This window comes from Gorilla gorilla, chromosome 2, assembly GCF_029281585.2.
Source record: "Gorilla gorilla gorilla isolate KB3781 chromosome 2, NHGRI_mGorGor1-v2.1_pri, whole genome shotgun sequence".
Taxonomy (NCBI): Eukaryota; Metazoa; Chordata; class Mammalia; order Primates; family Hominidae; genus Gorilla; species Gorilla gorilla.
In genome coordinates this window covers 181,632,474-181,658,094 of record NC_086017.1, presented here as the reverse complement: position 1 = coordinate 181,658,094, position 25,621 = coordinate 181,632,474, and the positions used below count along the sequence as shown (strand labels likewise).

At 40.0% G+C, this 25,621-nt stretch overlaps 1 protein-coding gene and 1 long non-coding RNA gene across 2 annotated transcripts in view; one reads left to right on the top strand and one right to left on the bottom strand.

The window, feature by feature from the left end:
* The window catches only part of SLC7A14 (solute carrier family 7 member 14), a 126,520-nt gene that overhangs the window by 15,352 nt on the left and 85,547 nt on the right, over window positions 1-25,621 (top strand). The window lies entirely within an intron of this gene.
* Window positions 7,689-25,621, bottom strand: part of LOC134758114 (uncharacterized) — a 95,755-nt gene continuing 77,822 nt past the window's right edge. Inside the window, exon 3 of the long non-coding RNA XR_010133000.1 lies at window positions 7,689-8,894. This is a non-coding gene — a long non-coding RNA (uncharacterized lncRNA). The remainder of the gene's footprint in view (window positions 8,895-25,621) is intronic.

The window sequence follows — 25,621 nt, the reverse complement described above, 5'->3', positions numbered from 1 at the left end:
ATCATTAAGCCATTAACTAATGGATCCCAACTGCACCAAGCCTAGAAGCCTAGTTTATATACAGAAAACTATTTGGACCCTCTTTTTATTTTATTTTATTTTATTTTATTTTTTGAGACAGGGTCTCACTCTGTTGCCCAGGCTAGAGTACGGCGGTGCAATTATGGCTTACTGCAACCTTGACCTAGCAGGGCTCAACTGATCCTCCCACCTCAGCCTCCGGACTAGCTGGAACTACAGGCATGCGCCACCACACCTGGCTAATTTTTGTATTTTTTTTGTAGAGACAGGGTTTTGCCATGTTGCCCAGGCTGATCTCAAACTCCTAGGCTCAAGCAGTCATCTGCCTTGGCCTCCCAAAGTGCTGGCATGAGCCACTGTGTCTGGCCTACTATTTGGACTTTTAAGGTGATTTTCTCCTCTTTAGGCAAGGAACATCAAGCCTTTCCTAGCATAAGACCAAAAACAAACCAAAAAATCAAGAGGAGATCAGTCATTAGAAAATAGAATAAATTTACCAGCTTAATCTCAGCTTGTATGCAGGGGCCAACTTCTAAGTTTAAAAGTAAAAAACCCTTCAAAAAATTAATGAATCCAGGAGCTGGTTTTTTGAAAGGATCAACAAAATTGATAGACCGCTAGCAAGACTAATAAAGAAGAAAGGAGAGAAGAATCAAATAGACGCAATAAAAAATGATAAAGGGGATATCACCACCGATCCCACAGACATACAAACTACCATCAGAGAATACTACAAACACCTCTACACAAATAAACTAGAAAATCTAGAAAAAATGGATAAATTCCTGGACACATACACCCTCCCAAGACTAAACCAGGAAGAAGTTGAATCTCTGAATAGACCAACAACAGGCTCTGAAATTGTGGCAATAATCAATAGCTTACCAACCAAAAAGAGTCCAGGACCAGATGGATTCACAGCTGAATTCTACCAGAGGTACAAGGAGGAACTGGTACCATTCCTTCTGAAACTATTCCAATCAATAGAAAAAGAGGGAATCCTCCCTAACTCATTTTATGAGGCCAGCATCATCCTGATACCAAAGCCGGGCAGAGACACAACCAAAAAAGAGAATTTTAGAACAATATCCTTGATGAACATTGATGCAAAAATCCTCAATAAAATACTGGCAAACCAAATCCAACAGCACATCAAAAAGCTTATCCACCATGATCATGTGGGCTTCATCCCTGGGATGCAAGGCTGGTTCAATATACGCAAATCAATAAATGTAATCCAGCATATAAACAGAACCAAAGACAAAAACCACATGATTATCTCAATAGATGCAGAAAAGGCCTTTGACAAAATTCAACAACCTTCATGCTAAAAACTCTCAATAAATTAGGTATTGATGGGATGCATCTCAAAATAATAAGAGCTATCTATGACAAACCTACAGCCAATATTATACTGAATGGGCAAAAACTGTAAGCATTCCCTTTGAAAACTAGCACAAGACAGGGATGCCCTCTCTCACCACTCCTATTCAACATAGTGTTGGAAGTTCTGGCCAGGGCAATTAGGCAGGGGAAGGAAATAAAGGGTATTCAATTAGGAAAAGAGGAAGTCAAATTGTCCCTGTTTGCAGATGACATGATTGTATATCTAGAAAATCACAGTGGCTCAGCCCAAAATCTCCTTAAGCTGATAAGCAACTTCAGCAGAGTCTCAGGATACAAAATCAATGTACAAAAATCACAAGCATTCTTATACACCAATAACAGACAAACAGAAACCCAAATCATGAGTGAACTCCCATTCACAATTGTTTCAAAGAGAATAAAATACCTAGGAATCCAACTTACAAGGGATGTGAAGGACCTCTTCAAGGAGAACTACAAACCACTGCTCAAGGAAATAAAAGAGGATACAAACAAATGGAAGAACATTCCATGCTCATGGGTAGGAAGAATCAATACCGTGAAAATGGCCATACTGCCCAAGGTAATTTATAGATTCAATGCCATCCCCATCAAGCTACCAATGACTTTCTTCACAGAATTGGAAAAAACTACTTTAAAGTTCATATGGAACCAAAAAAGAGCCTGCATCACCAAGTCAATCCTAAGCCAAAAGAACAAAGCTGGAGGCATCATGCTACCTGACTTCAAACTATACTACAAGGCTACAGTAACCAAAACAGCATGGTACTTGTACCAAAACAGAGATATAGATCAATGGAACAGAACAGAGCCCTCAGAAATAACGCCGCATATCTAAAACTATCTGATCTTTGACAAACCTGAGAAAAACATGCAATGGGGAAAGGATTCCCTATTTAATAAATGGTGCTGGGAAAACTGGCTAGCCATATGTAGAAAGCTGAAACTGGATCCCTTCCTTACACCTTATACGAAAATCAATTCAAGATGGATTAAAGACTTAAACGTTAGACCTAAAACCATAAAAACCCTAGAAGAAAACCTAGGCATTACCATTCAGGACATAGGCATGGGCAAGGACTTCATGTCTAAAACACCAAAAGCAATGGCAACAAAAGCCAAAATTGACAAGTGGGATCTAATTAAACTAAAGAGCTTCTGCACAGCAAAAGAAACTACCATCAGAGTGAACAGGCAACCTACAAAATGGGAGAAAATTTTCACAACCTACTCATCTGACAAAGGGCTAATATCCAGAATCTACAATGAACTCAAACAAATTTACAAGAAAAAAACAAACAACCCCATCAAAAAGTGGGCAAAGGACATGAACAGACACTTCTCAAAAGAAGACATTTATGCAGCCAAAAAACACATGAAAAAATGCTCACCATCACTGGCTATCAGAGAAATGCAAATCAAAACCACAATGAAATACCATCTCACACCACTTAGAATGGCAATAATTAAAAAGTCAGGAAACAACAGGTGCTGGAGAGGATGTGGAGAAATAGGAACACTTTTACACTGTTGGTGGGACTGTAAACTAGTTCAACCATTGTGGAAGTCAGTGTGGCGATTCCTCAGAGATCTAGAACTAGAAATACCATTTGACCCATCCATCCCATTTCTGGGTATATACCCAAAGGCCTATAAATCATGCTGCTATAAAGACACATGCACACGTATGTTTACTGCGGCACTATTCACAATAGCAAAGACTTGGAACCAACCCAAATGTCCAACAGTGATAGACTGGATTAAGAAAATGTGTCACATATACACCATGGAATACTATGTAGCCATAAAAAATGATGAGTTCATGTCCTTTGTAGGGACATGGATGAAATTGGAAATCATCATTCTCAGTAAACTATCGCAAGGACAAAAAACCAAACACCGCATATTCTCACTCATAGGTGGGAATTGAACAATGAGAACACATGGACACAGGAAGGGGAACATCACACTCTGGTGACTGTTGTGGGGTGGGGGGAGGGGGGAGGGATAGCTTTAGGAGATATACCTAATGCTAAATGACGAGTTAATGGGTGCAGCACACCAGCATGGCACATGTATACATATGTAACTAACCTGCACATTGTGCACATGTACCCTAAAACTTAAAGTATAATAATAATAAAATAAAATAAAATAAAAATAAATAAATAAATAAATAAAAGTAGGACAATATCAGTTGTAAATGAATGTTTAAGGTGTAACTTGTAGCATGACTGTATCATATCTCTCAGGGTGGTCTCTTTCAACTTTGCTTTAAATGTTAAAGCAAAAGTCTTGGCTTTGGGGTTTGTTTCATTTTGTTTTGGTTTTCTTTTCTTTTTCTCTTTTTTTTTAACTGAACTATAAGGTGATCCTCACCAGAATTTTTTGGGTGCTCAGCTGCTTGCAGTTTTCTTAAAGAAGTATTTTATTACAAGCTCAATGGCTGTAGGATGAGTGAAACTCATCTCTTCTGGGCCTCGACGGCTGAACTAAGGAGATTAGACCTTAAGCCACAGGCAGTGGGAGCCACCAAAGGTGGTTGTGACAGGGACAGTGATGGAAGGTTCTGACAACAGGAGTGGGATGGATGTGGCAGGAGAGAAACAAGAGACAGAGGAGAGAAGCTGGAAATAGAAAGTCAAGTCAGGAGATTAAACTGAAAATTGTGCAAGAAAAAGAACATTTCATTGCTATAGAATCAGGGCCCATTTTTGCTATTTGTTGGCAATGTTTAACCATCCATATCACTGAAATCTTGTTTGAGAAGAACTTAGCTCCAACTTCGAACACTAAGGAGAAAGATGATCTCTCCTCTCCTTGGCTCTACACCTGACTCCAGTCTCCCAACTTTTACTCTCAGCTGAAAGGACTCCTCCACTTACGGTAAAAGGGTTAGCAGAAATGAGCAGAGGTACAGAGAGGGAGAAAAACCAGATGAGCTTTGCATGCTTGGAACCAAAACAATGCCGAGGAAGCAAGCACCCAGAGGGGTGGAGCTGGGTGGTGGTTTCAGCACAGCCCTCCCTCACTGTGTTAGCCTCACCTCACACAGGTCCCTTTGCTTCTCTGGGCCTTAAATTCCTCTTCTGTAAGACAGAAGGGCAACCACAGATGATTGCCATGGTTCCTTCAGGCTGGAAAATTTATATCAGCAGCATATTATTAATTTAAAGATGCATTGCATGAATCATATTCAATTCAATCCAATTCCAGTATGAACCACTCCACAAAATGCCAAAGCTCCTAAGGGCATGCTTTCCTCACTTTATTTTTCTACCTCCCATTTCTTGTTTTTTTCCATTACTCTTCTGGTGCAGTATTTTCCCCCTCTTCCACTTGTTTCTTCATTTTCTAGTAATAGCAGGGAAGGGGTCATTCAATAGGACCAGAAGCTGAGATCATCTGTTTATCCACAGGACAAGGAGGAACCAAGGCCCAGCCAGCCAGCTCTTTCCCACACTCTTCTGCTGGTGACCCTCAACCCTACACCAGCAAGAAGAGGAAGTCAAGCTCAGCCTCCCTCTGACTTTTTTTGCACTCCTTTCTTCACCAAGCTGCAGGGTTCCGGATGTTGTAGACAACGCTCCTCCTCGCTGTCTACAGACCCATCAAGGAGGCTGTTGTCACCCCTTTTTCCTAGGAAAAGTATCAAAGCGGGAGACAATTTGCACAAATCTTGTTCTAGCTTAGCTTGAAAATAACCATCATGGACACATGCACATGAACACATGCAGCCCCCAGTCTTTTATCTGCAACTGCCTCTATTTAACTTTAGCCTGCTCAAATCCAGCAGATCAGCAGAACCATGGCAGCCCCACTCCCAAGGAAAGGACTAGACCCTGACTAGTCACTTATTTTCTAGTCCTCTTGGCTACTACTGCAGTCGAGAGCCATCACCTCCTTGCATTGCTCATCTCAGCTAGCAAAGAGCCCAGGCAGGGTCTCCTCTACCATGCTACCCTACTCTACCCCACCCCTGCCAGGCCAGGGATTCCTACTTACTGCTTGTATGTCTCACCTCCTATGCCAACTTGGTTCTCTTTCTTGTGAAACAACTGAAGTCGCCTTGAAATAATAAGGGCAGAACACAGAATCTATCCTGGTCTTCAGAGCCTAAAGAGACTAGAGATTTCCTTCTAACAATCGAGGCTTCTGTAGCAAGAACCAGAGTATTGAATTTCTAGAAGTCCTAAAACAAAACAAAACAAAACAAAACAAAAACCCACTCACTTCTCAAAATAGGCCTACAGGGCCTGAATCTACATAAAGCCCAAAGCAGGAAAGACAGGAAAGACTTAGTTGCCAAACAAGTGCTATAGAAAGTGCAAGTTACATTAAAATTAGAGGTAGCAGTTGGTCCACCCCCATCACCTAGAGTACTGACAACACTGCGTTTTAATTTGTATGCACCAGGCATTTCATATACATTAACACAAATTAGGGCAACAGTCCTATAAGGTGCACATTATCCTCATTTTTTAGATGAAGAAACCAGTGCTTAGAAAGAATATACACTTGTAACAGGTAGGGCAAGGACTGTAACACAGACTTGTCTGGCTTCAGAGACTAGAGGCTTTGTAGAAAGCTACCTTGCCTCTGCAAAAGGATAAACTGCTAAAACATAAACTTCATGAAATAAAACCAAAATCAGTAAACTGGAGGGAGACCCCTGTGTCCTGGGACTATTGCCTCTAACTAGCAGCATGACCCTGGGCACACCTTTTGGGTTTCAGTTTCTTTGTCTATGAAATGACAGTGTCAGATCCAATTGTTTCTTCCAGCTCCAGCACTGGAGAGTGTGCTTTCTAGTCCTGCATGCCTCCTCAGCGAGCAAGGGACCAGCAGCTACAATCTAACCTCAGCACAACAGATCTCTAACAACAGGAAGTGCCTTTTCGGAGGCTCTGGAAATGATTCAGAATTAGCTTCTGTTCTCCAGTGAGGACCTATAATTTCTATGACTGCAATTCCCCACTGGTCAGGGCTGGCTTAGGTAGCATTCACTGCTGTTTATTACCCTGCCACTCCATGACACTCTCTGACGACATTGGAGAGAGGATCTGTGCTCCATACTTGTCACACATGGGTTTAAAGGGGTAGTGACTCAAAAGTGAAATGGGGAGAAAAGATAAATGTTACACACCCACACATAGCTCTTATATGAAAATCCATCACTAGAACATAATAGTAAGGCTGGAATTATTTACTGATAAGGATTTGTTATTTAATAAAAGAAATCACCAGGATTCCTATCAGTAGTGTGTTCACAGTTCATCAAAGACTGAATGTGATGGAGAGATAAATCTAAATCTAATGTACTATGAATCAAAGCTAACCAAATGCAGATGAAAAGCAAAGAGGGTGCATGTATTATTTAATGTGAAAATGGGATACTCTGTTTGCAAAAATTTGCTTTATATACAACCTTTAAGACCAGTGTTTGTTGGGCCGGGCGCGGTGGCTCACGCCTGTAATCCCAGCAGTTTGGGAGGCTGAGGTGGGTGGATCACCTGAGGTCAGGAGTTCGAGACTAGCCTGACCAACATGGTGAAACCCTGTCTCTACTAAAAAAAATACAAAAATTAGCTGGGCATGATGGTGGGTGCCTGTAATCCCAGCTACTCAGGAGGCTGAGGCAGGAGAATTGCTTGAACCCAGGAGGCAGAGGTTGCAGTGAGCCGAGATCGCACCATTGCACTCCAGCCTGGGCAACAGAGTAAGACTCCATCTCAAAAAAAAAAAAAAAAAAAAAACCAGTGTTTGTTGAACTGATGTGAGTGCACCTTTTTTGCAGCAGGAGGCCCAGCAATATAAATCTTTGCAAATGGGCGGGGTACATGCCAGTAAGAGAGAGGGAGGGAGGTGAAGGTGAGATATGAGACAGCAGATGTGTGCATAGAAAGGCATCATGGTGGCAAATATTGTATTGACTTTTTTTAAAATGGAAGGGTGTTGATAGAAGAGAGGATGAGATGCAATTCTTCAAGTTAAATGACCAAAAAGAAGCTTCACCTAAACCATCTAGAATATCAATAGGGTTCCTTTGGTCAGCACATTAACCATTAAAGGGAGTTTTACAGGTGAAAATAATATTTCTTGGCCAGGAACAGTAGTGCACACCTGTAATCCCAGCACTTTGGGAAGCCCAGGCGGTCAGTTGACTTGAGGCCAGAAGTTTGAGACCAGCCTGGCCAACATGGCAAAACCCCATCTCTACTAAAATATACAAAAATTAGACAGGAGTGGTAGTGTGCACCTGTAATCCCAGCTACTCAGGAGGCTGAATCATGGGACTCGCTTAAACCCAGGAGGCAGAGGTCGCAGTGAGCTGAGATCGTGCCACTGTACTCCAGCCTGAGCGACAGAGCAAGGCTCTGTCTCAAAAAAAAAAAAATGGAATAATAATAATAATATTTCTTGTAGCAAGGCTGCAGCTAAACAATGACAGAAGCATTGGGAAATCTCATTGCTGCCTCTGTGGTTTACCATATCCTGATTTATATTTTTTAAATTTTTAATTTCCATAGGTTTTTGGGGAACAGGTGGTATGAGTACATAAGTAAGTTCTTTAGTGGTGATTTGTGAGATTTTCGTGCACCCATCACCTGAGCAGTATACACTGAACCCAATTTGTAGTCTTTTTTCCCTCACCCCCTTCCTACCCTCCCCACTGAGTCTCCAAAGTCCATGAAATCATTTTTATGCCTTTGCATCCCCATAGCTTAGGTCTCACTTATGAGTGAGAACATACAAGTTTCATTTTCCATTCCAGAGTTACTTCACTTAGAATAATAGTCTCCAATCCCATCCAGGTTGCTGCGAATGCCATGAATTCATTCTTCTTTATGGCTGAGTAGTATTCCATTGTGTGTAGATACCACAGTTTCTTGATCCACTTGTTGATTGATGGGTATTTGGGCTGGTTCCACATTTTTGCAATTGGCGAACTGTGCTGCTCTAGATATGTGTGTGCAAGTATCTGTTTCCTGTAATGACTTTTCTTCCTCTGGGTAGATACCCAGTAGTGGATTGCTGGATCAAATGGTAGATCTACTTTTAGTTCTTTAAGGAATCTCCACACTGTTTTCCATGGTGGCTGTAGTAGCTTACATTCCCACCAGCAGTGTAAAAGTGTTTCGTTTTCACTGCATCCATGCCAACATCTATTATATTTTTATTTTTTGATTATGGCCATTCTTGCAGGAGTGAGATGGTATCACATTGTGGTTTTATTTGCATTTCCCTGATCATTAGTGATGTTGAGCATTTTTTCATACATTTGTTGGCCACTTGTATATCTTTTCTTGAGAATTTTCTACTCATGTCCTTAGTCCACTTTTTGAAGGGATAGTTTGTTTTTTTTCTTGCTAATTTGTTTGAGTTTGTTGTAGATTCTGGATATTAGTCCTTTGCCAGATGTATAGATTGTGAAGATTTTCTCCCTCTCTGTGGGTTGTCTGTTTACTCGGCGGCCATGTCCTGATCTACAAAAAACACATTATCAACAATACCCCATGGATAGCCTTTTAAAGTTTTTACCACTTTTCCATGTAGCATTTTTCATTTAATCCTTGTCATAACCCTGTGGGGTAAGCAGAGCAGATATTCTAGCCTCATTTTGTAGACAAAGAAACTGAGGTTCCAAAAGGTAGAATGATATGTCTAAAGACACACAATTTGTCCACAACAGATTAGTCTAAACCCTGGACTTGTGGCTTCTAATCCAATATTCTCTTCATGATACCCCAGTAGGACCTGAGGCTTAAGGCACCACCAACCAAAGCAGTTTAAGTGGAAAACTGCACATATATTTTGTACGAAGATGCACACACAGCCATTGCCCAGACTGAGGAGTCTGTGGATCAATTAAAAAATATTTGTTGCAAGAAGCTTGCTAGGTTCTGTATTAATCCTGAAGAAGACTGAAACATGAGTCCTGTCCTCAGGGAGCTGACAATTCTGGGTGGGGCCTACACTGTGAAGGGACTTCAGGCCACAAAATGCATTATCAGAAGTAGTAGTCATATCAGTTTAGAACCAGAGAATGAGGAGAGGAAAGAGTCAGAAGGAAGAAGTGGAGGCAGGTTGCTCCCAATCAGGGTGAGGGGAAGAAGGAGTTACAAGACCCTGGAAAGGGCACTAATGTGGGGAAGGGGGTGTCTTTTCTGCTATGTGTTACCATAAGTACACACGGTTAAAGTGGTTATTACTTACTATAAGTACTCATGGTTAAAGTGGGTAACCATGTGTACATGGTAAAGTGGTTAAAGTGGTTACTATAAGACACGTGGTTAAAGTGGTTATATATGTGACCGAAGCAATGCAATTCATAGGCTAAATTAAAATAAGTCAAAGATTAATTGGAGATAATTTTTCATTAGAAATGAAAAACACTGTCCAACTATGCTCAGGATTTTCTTCTGTTACTGAGAAGAGTTGCAAATGCCGGGCCACATTTTGTTCACTGTTGTTTTCCATGAACCAAAACCTTGGTCCATTATGTATGGATTATGAGGGGATCTACAGAGAGGCAATGCTTATTTTTTCTGTGCATCCTTGCTAGTGCCTAGGTGTTATCAGACTTTAAAATTGCTGCTTAAATAATAAGTCTGAAGTAGCTTCAAATGGGTTTAATTTGTATCTCTCTGATGACTCATGAGGACTTTTCACGTGTTTTTTGACCATATGGACTTCCTTTTCTGTGAGTTGCTTGCTCCTAACCATTGCCCATTTTCCGCCATATTGTTTGCTTTTTTTCTTATACATCTGTAGGAATTTTAAAATACATATTTTTTATACTAATCTTTTGTTCTAATCTTATATGCTTTGAATATTATTCTCTAGGTCTCTGGCTTTTCTTTCTTTCTTTCCTCTCCCTACCTTTTAAGTTCAGTTTATTATGGTATCAAGGAGATTTACAACTAACACACTTACCACTCTGCTGACAGAATTCTAAACTTAAGAAAAGAAATTTTTCTTTCTGTTGAAGGTAGGTTTTCAGAAACTGAAATTTAAAATGATAGAATTACTTGAGCAATAGACCTCCTGTGCTGTTTCTCTCCACCCCTGATAGCTAATGTAAGGTCTGCTTCAAAAGGGAATTTGATTGGGATTATTCTTTAAGTCACTCATTTCTTATAAAGTTATTGATAAGACAAAATTTACCAAAAATAAAAGAGCTACGGGATTATCTTTATTCAGTAATGCTGTGTCCTTCCAAAAACATTCTGTAAAGACAACCAGGCTAGAGAGGTGGCAAAGCCTAGCCAGTCCTCCTCACCTGCGAAAGCCCAGTGGACAGAGAGTGTTTGGTTTTATTTAGTTGCTAACTACACATTGTGTGAGACTGGGTTCCCACTTACTGAAGACAACTGCAGTGTAACTTCCCAAATTCAGGAGAAAGTGAAAGATAAAAAAGAGGGAAAGGAAGAGAGAGTGACAGATAAACTGTATTATGTCACTTGAATCTATTGGGTTATTTTTTAATCCAGGTATCAGAATTAGTAATTTTAAAAGAAAAACTATGGCATTTAATTAGAACATGGATTAATCAACATCTCTTTCTTGAATAATGCAAACTAATGAGTGTTCAAGGGTGAAAATAAATTTGCCAGAGAAACAGAAACTGAACAAAAAATCACATTGTGACTGCCGCATCTCTTATATAAAAATATTTTAAAACTAATATAATAGTAAGTGTGTTAAAGTGATGTTATGGATCTTTCTCCCACTTAATAAATTTTCTCCATAATGATAGTCAATTATTATTTTTATAGTAACAAAATCTTTAAGGAAAACAGGTAGCATTATATTTCTGAAATCAATTAGCTCTTCTGATTGAAAGAAATATCTTTTCTGACATTTAGAAGACAATCACTTAAGAAATCAGTTTTAATAACAATTCGCCTCTCTGAAACAGAAAAAAAATACATTTTATATTTTGTCCCCTGAAAAAAATCTAAAAGTTGGCACGACTCTGAAAACACACTTGTGCTGTTTAACTTGTCGTCTATCAGTTTAATACTGGTGGCAATTGACAAGAACATATTAAGTAATAATTTTGTGGGGAAAAAGTTTAGAAAGCCCTGTCTGGTATTGTAGGTTTTGTGAAGCAGATTTTCATGCAGTTGGATTCCTTGGCCAGCACTTGGCCAGGCAGTTACCAGCATGAAAATCTACAGCTCACATTCTTCAGTTTAACAGGCCCATACACAAGGAAAACTACTGATACCAGGACTAAGCACTATTATAACAGGAAGGAATGACCACCTCTTCTGCTTAGGTGTAAGCAGAAGCTTAAACAAGCCATTTTTATACTATAACCTAACATTTATAGCCAGCAAAAGAGTCCAGTCATTGAAATCCAGCTTTGTAATTCTTCATTCAGAATGACATTGTAGGAAAAACATCTTGTTTCACTCTGTCATTTGACATTTTTTAAATGAAGTAGGTGTGTTTTGTATTTGAATTTCAGCTGCACAGTCTTATTACTGAGCTACTCACATCTACCATGGTAATCTGAAAATAAAACTGGCTATTTTCCCAGATACCTTGGTGTACAAAGCACAGCAAGTCAGAATTAGAATGGGGATTTTGAACTTGAGAATTGTACTCCTGAAAGGGAGTTTAAGTAGTTAACCCCTTCCACCCTACCCTTTTATTTTCTAAACTGAGAATACCAAGGTTCAGAGCCGTCCTGCCTGAACTGGGTTGTTGGGGTGATCCACTGACTTTATTTATTTGTTTGTTTATTTTATTTTATTTTTTGAAAGGAAGTCTCACTCTGTCACCCAGGCTGGAGTGCAGTGGCATGATCTCAGCTCACTGCAACCTCCGCTTCCCGGGTTCAAGCGATTCTCCTGTCTCAGCCTCCTGAGCAGCTGGGATTACAGGTGTGTACCACCACACCTGGCTAATTTTTGTATTTTTAGTAGAGATGAAATTTTGCCATGTTGGCCAGGCTGGTCTTGAACTCCTGACCTGAAGTGATCCACCCACCTCGGCCTCCTAAAGTGCTGGGATTACAGGCATGAGCCACCATGCCCAGCCTCCATTGACTTTAACCAAAAGACATGGAAGTACTGGGATGTCCTAGGGAAATCTCTATCCCAGAGAGACTTTTTGCCCCCAGCGTGTAGTGTAACCCAATTTCCCCTTCGATAATCAGGACCAATCAGCCTAAATATAGTAACTCCTTTTCTATCTCTTTCCTTGCCCTTTAATTCGGAGTCATAAGTCTTGCTCAAGATCACTAAACTATTCAGTGGGAAACAGAACTAGAATTCAGGGTTCCTTGCCTCTCAATAATAATAAACACTATTTACTAATGCTTACTATATACCCTGCATTTTCTAAGCACGTTCCAAAAAGCATCTCCTTTAATCCTTACAATAATACTTTTGGGGAAGATACTATTATTATCCCCATTTTACAAAAGGAAAAAATGAAACTGAGATGTGGAGAGCTCAAGTAACAAGATCGCACAGCTGGTCAGTGAAAGAGCTGCGATTTGAACCAAGGTTTGGATGCCAGGTCTCCGCTCTTATACACTAGGTCATACAACTTCCTTCCGGTCAGTCCACAACTTCCAATTCAAAGATATTTTCACTTCACAAGCTAAAAGCAACTGACTATGAGATCCCTGATGGCAGGAACCTCTTCCCTTTTATCTCCTGCTCCAGCACAGCACCTGACACAGAATCAGTATTTATTAAGAGTTTGACGAATGGAATTGAACCTCTCTAGGTAACAAAATTGGACAACTCCGATTTCCCACCTTGCTTTCTGGAGACCAGGCTCAGCCGGGCAGCAGAACTGCCCATCGCTGTGAGGTTTCTGAAAAAACAAATGGGCTCCACATTCCAAAGGATGGCCTTACAAATGGATCCCCATAATGTATCCTGTTAGAAAGTCCTGGATGGCCTATACCCAATAAGAAGACCAACCAATTTATCCAAAAATAAATAAATCAATAAGGCAGGAAGCTACCACACAATACACTCAGTAGGAGAACTGTGCATCATAACCCACCTGGAAGCCATGGGAAAGAACAGACTCTGAGAACTCTGATCTGCCCTCTGACTGATTAGGACTGAGAAATGGGTGCAAGAGAAAAGAAATCTTTGAGGGACCAGAAAAGCCTCATGCGCACCACTTTTTAAATGAGACTCCCATTCATCCATTTATTATTACTTCTGTTACAAAGGTTGTGATGAGAGTGGGAGATAGCCTGGTAGGCCATATTTCAGTGAGAATAACGTAGATCTTGAAATAATTCACATGAAAAAACCAATGAAGTGGCTTCCTTCAGTGTGTCTATGTCTGTCTATGGTAGGCAAAAATCAATACCTAGTTCCTCTAGATTTTCTGAGGAATGCCTAAATAGGGCCTGGGTTGAGATTCTGCTAATAAAATACACATGTAGAAAGCAGGCTTTTACAGCAACTCAATGTTCTCTGTGCAGATGTTGAAAAAGAGTATCAGTGCCCTCCTCAAAGAAAAACCCTGTGCATCCAACTTTTTTGTTGTCATCCAGGCCACATGAGGCCTAAGTGATTTACTGAGATATACCTTACAATAATAGCTGTGACCATTAAAAACCCTACTATTATTACAAGGAGCCCTACACATATCATCCCATCTAGTCCTCCCACAAAACCTGCAAAGCAGACATGATTAATGGTATTTACAGAAGATCTGAAATTTAGAAAGGCTAAGATACTTGCCCAAGTTTGCACAGGAGAAATTAAAGCCAAAGCTAAAGCCAAAGACTTCCCACTTTGCCATATTGCCTCTGGACAGTGAGACCCCAGTCCTTATCCAGGTTACAGGCCATTCTAAGCCCCACAGAAAATGAATTTGCCATATAAGAAATGGGCTGTGATCACAACTATTTATGAGTATCATATCTTAGATACATGTTAGCTAAGGTCTGAAAGTACAAAAACCATAGCATCTCATTGCAAAAAGATGATATAATTCAACACCTTCATTTTACAAAAGAAGAAACTGAAGCCCAGGGAGGTAAACCATATTTTAGTACAACCAACATTTGTGGTACACCCACTATGGGCAGAACTTTGTGCCAGTTTGCACATTTAGTAGGGGAGATAAAGAAACTATGCCAATTGTTAAAGTAATGAGCAGAAGAGTTGTAAGGCACCATCTTCTAGGAATCTCTTCTAAGCAAACATCAAAGATGTTGTCAGATTTACATGCAAACAAGTTCACTGTAGTATTATTTATAATAGAAAAATTTGATAGAAAACTAAATGTCTAACAATATCAACATGGATAATTACATCAATTATGTCACTATAGTCATGTGCTATATAATGGTGTTTGAGTCAACAAACTACATATACAACCGTGGTCCCATAAGATTATAATACTATATTTTTACTGTAACTTTTCTACATTTAGATACACAAATCCTTACCACTCTGTTCCCATTGCCTCCAGTATTAGTATAGTCACATGCTGTACAGGTTTGTAGCCTAGGAGCAACAGGCGATACCATGTAGCCTAGGTGTGTAGAAGGCTGTACCATCTGGGTTTGTGTGAGTACACTCTATGAGGCTTGCACAGTGATGAAATGGCCTAGGGAAGTCTTTCTCAAGCATAGCCCCATCATTATGTAATGCATGACTGGATATAGTGGAATGTTGAACGACCATTCAAATCACATAAGAATATTTTAATCATCTGAACAAATGTTCTTAATATAATGATAAGTGAAAACAGCAGGATGCAATATTGTATATTCAGTTTGAACATAATTTCAGACCATTTTCAACCAAAATGTTAACAGTGGCCAATTCTAGGCAGTGGAATATGGGTGATTATTATTTTCTTCTTCACACTCCCTGTATTTCCCAAATTGTCCACAATGAGCATGTATAACTTTCATAGTTAGCTAAACAAGCAATATATATATTGTATATATATATATTTTTTTTTTGAGACAAAGTCTTGCTCTGTTGCCCAGGCTGAAGTGCAGTGGTGTGATCTTGGCTCACTGCAACCTCTGCTTCCCAGGTCCAAGCAATTCTCCTGCCTGAGCCTCCCGAGTAACTGGGATTACAGGTGTGCACCACCATGCCCGGCTAATTTTTTGTGTTTTTAGTAGAGATAGGGTTTCACCATGCTGGCCAGGCTGGTCTTGAACTCCTGACCTGATGATCTGCCCACCTCGGCCTCCCAAAGTGCTGGGATTACAGGCATGAGCCACCGCGCCCGTCACACAAGCAATATTTTTTTAAAAGTGCTTGGCAACCTCTTCACAGATTACTTTCCACTGGCACCATCTTCAAGTAAGGGACTATAAGTAAGGAAAAATAGATGAGGGCAAATAACCTAAGGACATAAACTTCATTCTTTTTGCATCAGGGCGTTGTTGAAGGCTCCTGAGCAAAGAGATAATAACCACAGTTGGGCTTTAGAAGGAACATCTGCCGCGGGGCAGAGAATAGGGAGGAAGGGACTGAAAGCAGAGGCCAATCCGGCTGTGACTGCAGTGGTCAGGGCAGCTGGTGGCTCATGAAGGCTGAAGCAGGTGAATGCTGTGGGGAGAGAGAAAGGGACTGTGTCACAAAGGCCTAGTGCTAGCTCTTTGTGGAGATGAAGGAGAAGCCACCCAGCTGGGAAAAGGAAATGCTGAACATCAGTTACAGTGCAATTTCCACATGGCCCCTGGGACTTTGTACTGAATAAATGAAACATAGGCATGGAAGACAAAATGTGAATTAATAAACCTCCTACAAGAACTATTTCTCCTTAGCTTAAGAAGCCAGGAGCTGCCATCTGACTCATGGTTAATTTCATTCTGGTCATTCTGAATTGCATTACTGACATCATGGCTGTGCAGTGGAAGATGTAATAGAATCAATACTCTAATCACTCCTAGCCATGCCCAGCATGGTTCCCGGACAGAAAAGAAGAGCTGGCAAATGTCTCAACATTTATTGTTTTCATCTTCTTGCTCTTGCCCATTTTTTTTCTTTTTTAGCTCTGGAATTTGCAGTTTTCCTTAACAACTGACTATCAGAGTCACACCAAGGAGGTCTTAAAAATACGGATAGAAAAAAGCTACTGGAAATATGCACAATGATATATTCATAGTGCCATCTGTAGGCAGTGGAATTCATGGTAATGGGTACTGCTTCTTTCTATTTAGCCATGTTTCTCAAGACTTTTTCCAATTAATGTGTATTAATTTTGGAAAGAGAAAAAAAAGGTAATGTTAAAATGTCAAACCATGCCAAAAAAAAAAAAAAAAAAGTTTTTTTAACGGTGGCTGGGGCACCAGAGCTGCAATGGGAGCATTGGTGTTTATGGTTGACTCTAGTTCCAATATTGGCAAGCAAGTCGCTTAAACATAGCAGCTGCAATTCAGACAAACCTATTCTCCCACCTGTTCTCATTTCAGAGGCCCCTGCACTATGGCTCCTTTTAGGTCCTAGGACTTCTTCAACTGTTCATAGCCTCAGCTCATCCTCCACTGGACATTTCCACCATCCTTGAACATCTCACATGGGATATTTGAGTTTTAAACTGCCTCTTTCCTTTTGGACAAAAAAGCTTTGCCCCATTAAAGAGTTCTTGCTATTTGGCAGGCTTTCTATTGTTGCAGTGATGATGATGATGATGATGATGACGATGATGACAATGTTACTGTTTTGAACTGGGAGTTTCCCTTACTCCCTAAAATTACACATACAGATTGCCTATCATCTCAAATAAGGGCATATGTAGTATATAAACAAATGGTAATAGATCTTTATGAGCTGCAAGACTAATCAATGTCCCAGGAGAACTAGAACAGTTAGTTTCCTAAGGTGTAAGAACATATGGCAATACTGAAGATTCACTCTTTCGACCAAAATTTACTGACCTTAATGATATGCTAGGCACTGTGCTTGGGACTGAGGTAGAGCCAGGGATGACAAGATGAACAAGACAGGGCACTTACAGCCAGTGGCTGTAGGAAGTTTATTAATTCACATTTTGTCTTCCATGCCTATGTTTCATTTATTCAGTACAAAGTCCCAGGGGCCATGTGGAAATTGCACTGTAACTGATGTTCAGCATTTCCTTTTCCCAGCTGGGTGGCTTCTCCTTCATCTCCACAAAGAGCCAGCACTAGGCCTTTGTGACACAGTCCCTTTCTCTCTCCCCACAGCATTCACCTGCTTCAGCCTTCATGAGCCACCAGCTGCCCTGACCACTGCAGTCACAGCCTGATTGGCCTCTGCTTTCAGTCCCTTCCTCCCTATTCTCTGCCCCGCGGCAGATGATCCTCCTAAAGCCCAACTGTGGTTATTATCTCTTTGCTCAGGAGCTTGGGACTGAGGTAGAGCCAGGGATGACAAGATGAACAAGACAGGGCACTTACAGCCAGTGGCAGAAAGAGAATCCAGCTCTTGTGTTTCAGAATGATAAATGCCAGAATGAAACTCCCCCCAAAAGGCACTTTGGGGAGCTCAAGGCAGGGCACAACTAGCTGAATAGAAGAACAGCAAGGCTTTCGCAGGAGCTGATGCAGCTAGTTCCAAAGGATGAATGTGATTTTCAAAGAGCTGTAGGTATACCTGGTAGAGGGGCAGTGCATGTGGAGATCAATAATCTCACAGGCTAGGTGGCATGTAGGAAAAGGATTTGGAAGGTGATCAAGCTGATAAGTCATGTTGAGAAGTTTGAACTTCATATTACAGACCATAAAGAGTCATCGAAAGCTTTCAAGCAAGGAATAACCTGGACAGGTTCCTATTTTAACCATGTGGGACATGGGCTAGAAAAGGCAGAGAAGAAAACAGGCAAAAGGATGCAGAAGATAACTTTAGAAAAGAAGCTCTCAATGGGAGTAGTATTGCCTCCTAAGCAATGTTCTAGAAATTTTTGAGATGTCTTGACTGTCAAAACAGTTGAGGGACACAGTGTCGTTTAGTTCTCAGAGGCTAATAATGTTAGATGTACTGCAATGGGCAGCACAGTCACATATGAGGAAGAATTCGATTTCAAATATACAACCAGACAATCACACAGGTCAAAAACCTGTTAATAATGATCTCAGCATCCCAGAACACAATTCCATTTTGCATATAAACATGAAGTACTATGTATAAATTTTATATGTGCTATAAAGATTGATATGTAGATCAATGGAATAAAATTAAGAGTCCACAAATACATCCTTACATTGTTGGGCAACTGATCTCAATGCCCAACAATGTGAGGGTGTATTTCTGGACTCTTAATTTCGTTTTATTTTAAGTTTTATTAAATTTATTAATGTAAGAGTGTATCTCTAGACTCTTATTTTTCCTATTGAATTGTCTTGACACTAAGACACCAATTATCTTGACACCAAGACAATTCAGTAGGGAAAAGATCAGTATTTTCAACAAATGGTGCTGAGTCTACTAGATACACACATGAAAAAGAGTGAAGGTGGACCCTTACCTCAGTTGTTATTCAAAAATTAACTCAGAATGGATTAAAGACCAAAATATAAGAGCTAAAACAATAAAATTCTTGGAAGAAAATATAGTCATAAATCTTTGTAATTTTGGATTAGGTAATATGTTTTTTAGATATGTTATCAAAAGCATAAACAATAAAAGGAAAAATAGATAAATTAGACTACTTCAAATCCAAAAAACTTTTGCACTTCAAATGAAACCTTTAAGAAAGTGAAAAGAATGAAAACTTTAAGAAAGTGAAAAGGAAAAGCACAGAATGGTTTATATTGCAACACATATATCTGAGAAGGATTTAGAATCCAGAATATATAAAGAATCTTATGACTCAACAATAAAAAGAGAAATAACCCATTTTTAATGGGCAAATGATTTGAATAGATATTTCTTCAAAGGTATGTACAAATGGCCGATAAAGATGCTTAAGATCTTTAGTCATTAGGGAAATAAAAGTAAAACCACAATGAGATACAACTTCACACCCTTTAGGATGGTTGTAATTTTAAAGAGATTAACAATAACATGTATTGAGAAAGATGTAGAGAAATTGAAATCATCCATTGCTGGTGGGAATGCAAAGTGGTGCTGCTGTCTTGGAACACAGTCCAGCAGCTCCTGAAAATGTTAAACATTGAGATGCCATATGACCCAGCACTTCCACTCCCAGTATGTATCCAAGAGACCTGAAAATGAATGTCCACACAAAAATCTGTACACAAATGCTCACAGCAACATTATTCATAATATCCAAAAAGTGGAAACAATCCAAATGGTATCAACTGAATACTACAAATGAGTGAACAAAATATTGTATAGCCATATAATGGAATATTATTCAGCCATAAAACAGAAATGAAGTTCTGATAGTGATACAACATGGATGAACTTTGACAACATTATGATAAGTGAAAGAAGCCAGATACAAAAGGCCACATATAATATTACTGAATTTATGTGAAATGTCCAACATAGGCAAATCCATAAAGAAAGAAAGTAGATTAGTGGTTGCCAGGAGTTGGGGGAGGAGCAATGGAAAGTAACTGCCCATGGGTATGGGATTTTTGAGGGAGTAATTACAATGTTCTAAAATTAAATCAGTGTGATAGTTTCACAATTCTGTGAATATACTGTACTAAAAAAACACTGAAATATATACTTTAAAAGGATGAATTTTATAGTATGTGGATTACACTTCGCTTTTAAAAAATATATGTGCTGAATTTTTCAGAAAGGCAACCAATATACAAATCAAGGAAAGATGGTTGGGCGCGGTGTCTCACGCCTGTAATCCCAGCACTCTGGGAGGCCTAGGCAGGCAGATCACCTGAGGTCAGGAGTTCAAGACCAGCCTGGCCAACATGGTGAAACCCGTCTCTACTAAAAATATAAAAATTATTCAGGCGTGGTGGCAGGCACCTGTAATCCCAGCTACTCAGGAGGCTGAGGCAGGAGAATCGCTTGAACCTGGGAGGCGGAGGTTGCAGTGAGCCAAGATCACACCATTGCACTCCAGCCTGGGCGACAAAAGCGAAACTCTGTCACCAAAAAAAAAAAAAAAAAAAAAAAAATTCAACGAAAGATGGCATTAGGTTTAGTTTGGAAGTTTACAACAGTCGTTTACCATTTCAAAAAAACACTTCACCACAAACCCTGTGCAGTAGTATTTGAATCACCAACACCCACACTTTACGGTTTACGGCTGTTGAGATCTCAGTGCCTCTATGCATAGATGCAAGTTTAAGTATTTCATTATATCATTCTTGTGCATTTACAGCTTAAAGAGTATTTTTACTGTAAATTAATTGCCTTCTAGTTCTTCTTCATATTATAGTGAGTGCACTATATTGATTTTTCTTGAATAATGTTTGTGGGTTGGTTATATTATCTATGAACTTCATTTCAGCATAGAAATGGGCAGAATGCCCCATCACATTTATAATGCAACATGTGCTGTTAAAAAGGTGGCATTAAGGCTAATAGAATTGAGGACCACTGACCTATTTTCAGGTCAACCCTTCATTACACACACATGTCCAGTCACAACCATCATTTAATTATAGCTCAGGGTCTTCCTCTTTTCCCCTCTGCACATAAAATTACAAACAGATAAAACCACAGCAGCCACAGCTTTTGGCATTTCCCTAGACTAAAGCTTTCACCCATCAGACCTCTGCCCCTGGAATTATAAAGATTTACTTGTAAAGAGTTTAAATTGCTTTCCATCCTCACTGTCATTCAGTTTCCCCATGCCTCCATGGTCTGAGAGGTGATTTTTAGCTGATTGATCTAGATGTGTTTTCTCCCCTGCTTATGTTAAAAAAGTAAAATGTGGAGATGACCTGGGGAACCATTGTTTATTCTCAAAGGATGCAATCTTCGTGTCACTGTTCAAGCAAAGTGCCTCTCCCCAGTGCATCGGGTAGCTCTAACTGTTAGCATTTTTAATTTCTGAGGTCATAAGTGTCACACTGGGGATATTTAAACAAACTTCCTCAGCTTGGGCTTATATAAGAGCTATAGAGGAGCAGCCTGGATTGCAGAGAGGGGATTGGCCCACCATTCAAAAGGCTGGGCGCTGTGGCTCACGTCTGTAATCCCAGCACTTTGGGAGGCCGAGGCGGGTGTGATCATAAGGTCGGGAGATTGAGACCATCCTGGCCAACATGGTGAAACCCTGTCTCTACAAAAATACAAAATATTAGCCAGGTGTGGTGGTGCGTGCCTGTAGTCCCAGTTACTCAGGAGGCTGAGGAAAGGGAACTGCTTGAACCTGGGAGGCGGCGGTTGCAGTGAGCCAAGATCGTGCCACTGCACTCTAGCCTGGCAACAGAGCAAGACTCCGTCTCAAAAAAAAAAAAAAAAAAAAGAAGGCCGGTGTCCCAGTCTGGATTCAGCCTGTATTATTATTGAGCTAGTCACTTTCTCTCTCTCCAAACCTCTCTTTTTGTGTCTGTAAGATGAGGATATTAATGCCTATATTTCCTGTCTTACAGACTCATGATAATCAAATGTGAAAATATTTATAGTGTTTTATGTCTATTCATTTATTTATTTCTATGTCCCGAGTGCCACCTACTTACCAGCAGATCCTGACTTGGTATCAGGGACACTACAGTGCCCACAACAGACACACTCTGCCTTCATGGAACTCAGAAACTAAAAGAGACACAGACTCTAATGAATAATGACACAATTAATTAATTTATTACATAACGTGCTCCAAAGGAAAAGTGCAGAGTGCTATAATAAAAGTTTATAGTGGTGACATAGGATCTAAACTCATTCACAGATGAGAAGTGATGCTCAGAGTGAGACCTGAAGGGTTAGTCAGAGCAGCCTAACCAGGAATTGCAAAAATATGGTCTAACGGTTTTCTTTAAAATACTGATTCTTGAATTCCACTCCCAGAGATGTGGACTCAGAAGCTCCATGAAAGAGCCTGAGGAACTGCATCTGTGCTTTTATTTTGTTAAGTTTCCCAGGTGATTCTCAAGTGCAGCCAGGCATGGGAACAACTAAGCTAGGCAAAGAGTGGGGAAGAATAAAACAGAAGCAGCAGCTACTGTGAAGACCCAGAGGTGGGGCAGAGCCTTACTGCTAGATGCAAACCAACTGCAGCACAGGTAGAGGCATCTTCTGGAAGCTTCTTAGTAGAATCTCAGGCCCCATTCTAGACCTAAGGAGGCAGAAACTGCATTTTCACAAGATTCCCAGGTGGGTTTGTGTTTATTTATTTAAGCCACAGGCTCCACTTCCAGTGATTTTTTTTTTAATGTCTGTTAAAATACCTAGAAGCACTGGGTAGGAGAATTGAAAGAACCTTGAAGGAAGAGTCCTGGCTTATCTGTTCTGGTATCCTTAGCTCCCAGCACATATAAGGCACTTGGTAAATGTAGCTTAAATCATATTGCACAAACGTATTTTTATTTTGTGAGAGCTGCCAAATTCAGAGATTACCAAGATTGATGAAAAATTAATCCTTCTTCATATGGAAATGGGCAAAGACATATTCTACCGAAGAGTGGTGAAACTGGCACAATCTTTTGAGAGGGCAGTCTGGCAAAGGGCACTAGAACATAAAACGTGCATGCCCATTAACTTGGTAACTCCCCTCCAAGGAGCTTAGCCTAAGGAATTACATGGGCAGGTCTGCAAAATATATGTCCACCGTAGCATTGCTTATGAGAAAAAAATAATGAGAATAGCTTCAATTTCCATTAAAAGGCAATTAAACCATCGTTGTACATAAAATGAACAATCCTGCAGCTCTTTAAGATGACACAGATGACATATACTCTCTTGGATATGTGATATGGCTGATACATTAGGTTTTAAAAAGGTCATAAAATAATATCTCAGTTTTGTGATATGTATTTCTTCCACCTCCTTCACCTCTTCCACCTTTGCTACCCCTGAGAGAGTAAGACCAATCCCTCCTCTTCCTCCTCCTCCTCAGACTACTTAACACAAAGACTATGAAGATGAAAATATTTATGATGATCCACTTTCACTGAATAGAAAATATATTTTCTATTTCTTATTATTTTCTTAATAATTACATTTTCTTCTCTAGCTTATTTTATTGTAAGAATACAGTATATAATATATATGACATACAAAATATGTGTTGACCATTTATGGTATTGGTAAGGCTTCTGGTCAACAGTAGGCTATTAGTAGTTAAGTTTTTGGAGAGTCAAAAGTTATATGCAGATTTTAGGCTGCACAGGGGTTGGCACCCCTAGCCCCAGTGTTGTTCAAGGGTCAACTTTATTTACAATTGGTATATATTTTTTGTTTATAGGAGATAAAAAATATTTTCTTGTTCATAAAAGAAAACAAAACCCTCCACTTCAGAAGGTGGAAACTACTCTATTTGGCTCATAGAATCTGCAGGACACAGTGAAGAGAATGAAAAGGAAGAGAGAGGAAAAGGAGAAGAAGGAAGAGAAAGAGGGGAAGGGGGATGGTGTCTTGACAATCTTACATCTCCATCCAGGTAGACCCAGCCCTGGCTGCACATTAGAATCACCTGGGAAGGCTTCTGATGTCTCTGATGCCAGGTTCCCACTCAGACCAATTCAATATAAATCTCTGGGAAATATGGCTGGACATTATTATTTTTAAAAGCTCCCCAGGTGATTCTAAAGTGTATAAGGGCTGTGAGCCCTTGGAGACTGGCCTGACAGACCAAGAAGACCTGTCCATCATCTACCTGCATGTGATGTTGTTCACGGTGCCACAGCTCTCACCAACAATACCAATTCAAGTGCACCCTGTAGGGAGAAAAAAAATAACTAGAGATGTGAAAGACTGATCAAATCACCCTTTAAGGCAAGCTGTCCATCAGTATGAAGGGCCTCCCCTCAGTTGCTCTGAAAGTCGGAGCACAGGGGACCAGCATGGGTTGACAGTGGGATTACTCCAGGAGCCAGCTTGGAGATCTGATTATTTGGGAGCAGGAAGAACTTCTGTTTAAAAGTACAATGCTAGGTTTCATATCTTGAGAAATTATAAAATTCCCTCTTATCTCTTTCTGTTCTCTGTTCATACCACCATATAAACTTTTTCCCATTAAACAAGTCAGTGGAAATGGAAACACTATATCAAGGTTCTGGATAGTTTAAGTACCAGCAGGTTGGCTGTACTGGCATGGGTCAATCACCATTGAGACCCACCAAGTCCAGGGTGTGTCACAGGGAAATTGGAAGCATCAAGGAGACCCCAACACAAATGCCCTTTCTCTGCATAGTTTTCACTGTCCTAAAAAAAGTTCCCCTCAGTCATTTATCAACCTGCTTTCCAACAGACTCCTACTTTTCAGGTCACTGGAAATCCTGGTGTGCTCCTCTCCACCAGGTAACATTAGATTCTGTCTGCTTCTGTCTGAGAGCTGGGTGAGTCTTCATCTCCAGCTGAGATGAGATCACCATTTGGGATTAGATGGGCAGCCTGCTAGCTGACAAAGTAACAGAATTTCTTCTCTTCTAATACCAAAAAGGATTGCCTGGTAGACCAGTATTTCAATTTGGTTTTTCTTGGTTAGATACACTTCTGTTTTCTTTGTTCATGTCCAGTGGTTAAAGTAGGGTTTCCTGCTCAGATAAGTCCTAAGTCATTACAGGGCAGCAGAGGAAGGCAACTCCATAAAATGTTAACAGTTTTTGGGAGGCTGCTGGCCACAAGGCACTGTGCTCAGCTTACTATGAGTTAACATAAAGTTGGTTTATTCAAAACTGTGCTTAGGAAAAAGTGACAGTCTCCCAAGCCATAGATAATTATATATCTTTTCTTTAATAATAATAATATCAGCTAATGTGAACCTAACTGAAAAGTTTTCTTGGCAGGAGAAGAAGACTTAAAATTAAATAGCAAAGATTGAGGTGGCTATAACTTTAGGACCTTTAGCCAAAGGCACTTTTGTTTATATGGCATATGTTTTGTTACCAGTGATGGGAGAACCAGGTTAGGATGGAGGGAAAAATAATAGGAAGAAAGAGACAGCAAAGAGTAGTTTGGGATAAGGTCTTAAGGATGTTAAGAATGAGTACACACTTGATACCAAGTTAAGCTCTTCCAATTTGGCCAATTAAACTCTACAGGGACAGCCCACATCATCCACACATGTAGCATGATGTTCATCACCAACCACTGTTCTCCTGTTACTACATTAATAATAGAGGAAGGGAAAAAGACTCTGGATAAGGGTGAAGGAGGAAAGATAGGCTTTCAGA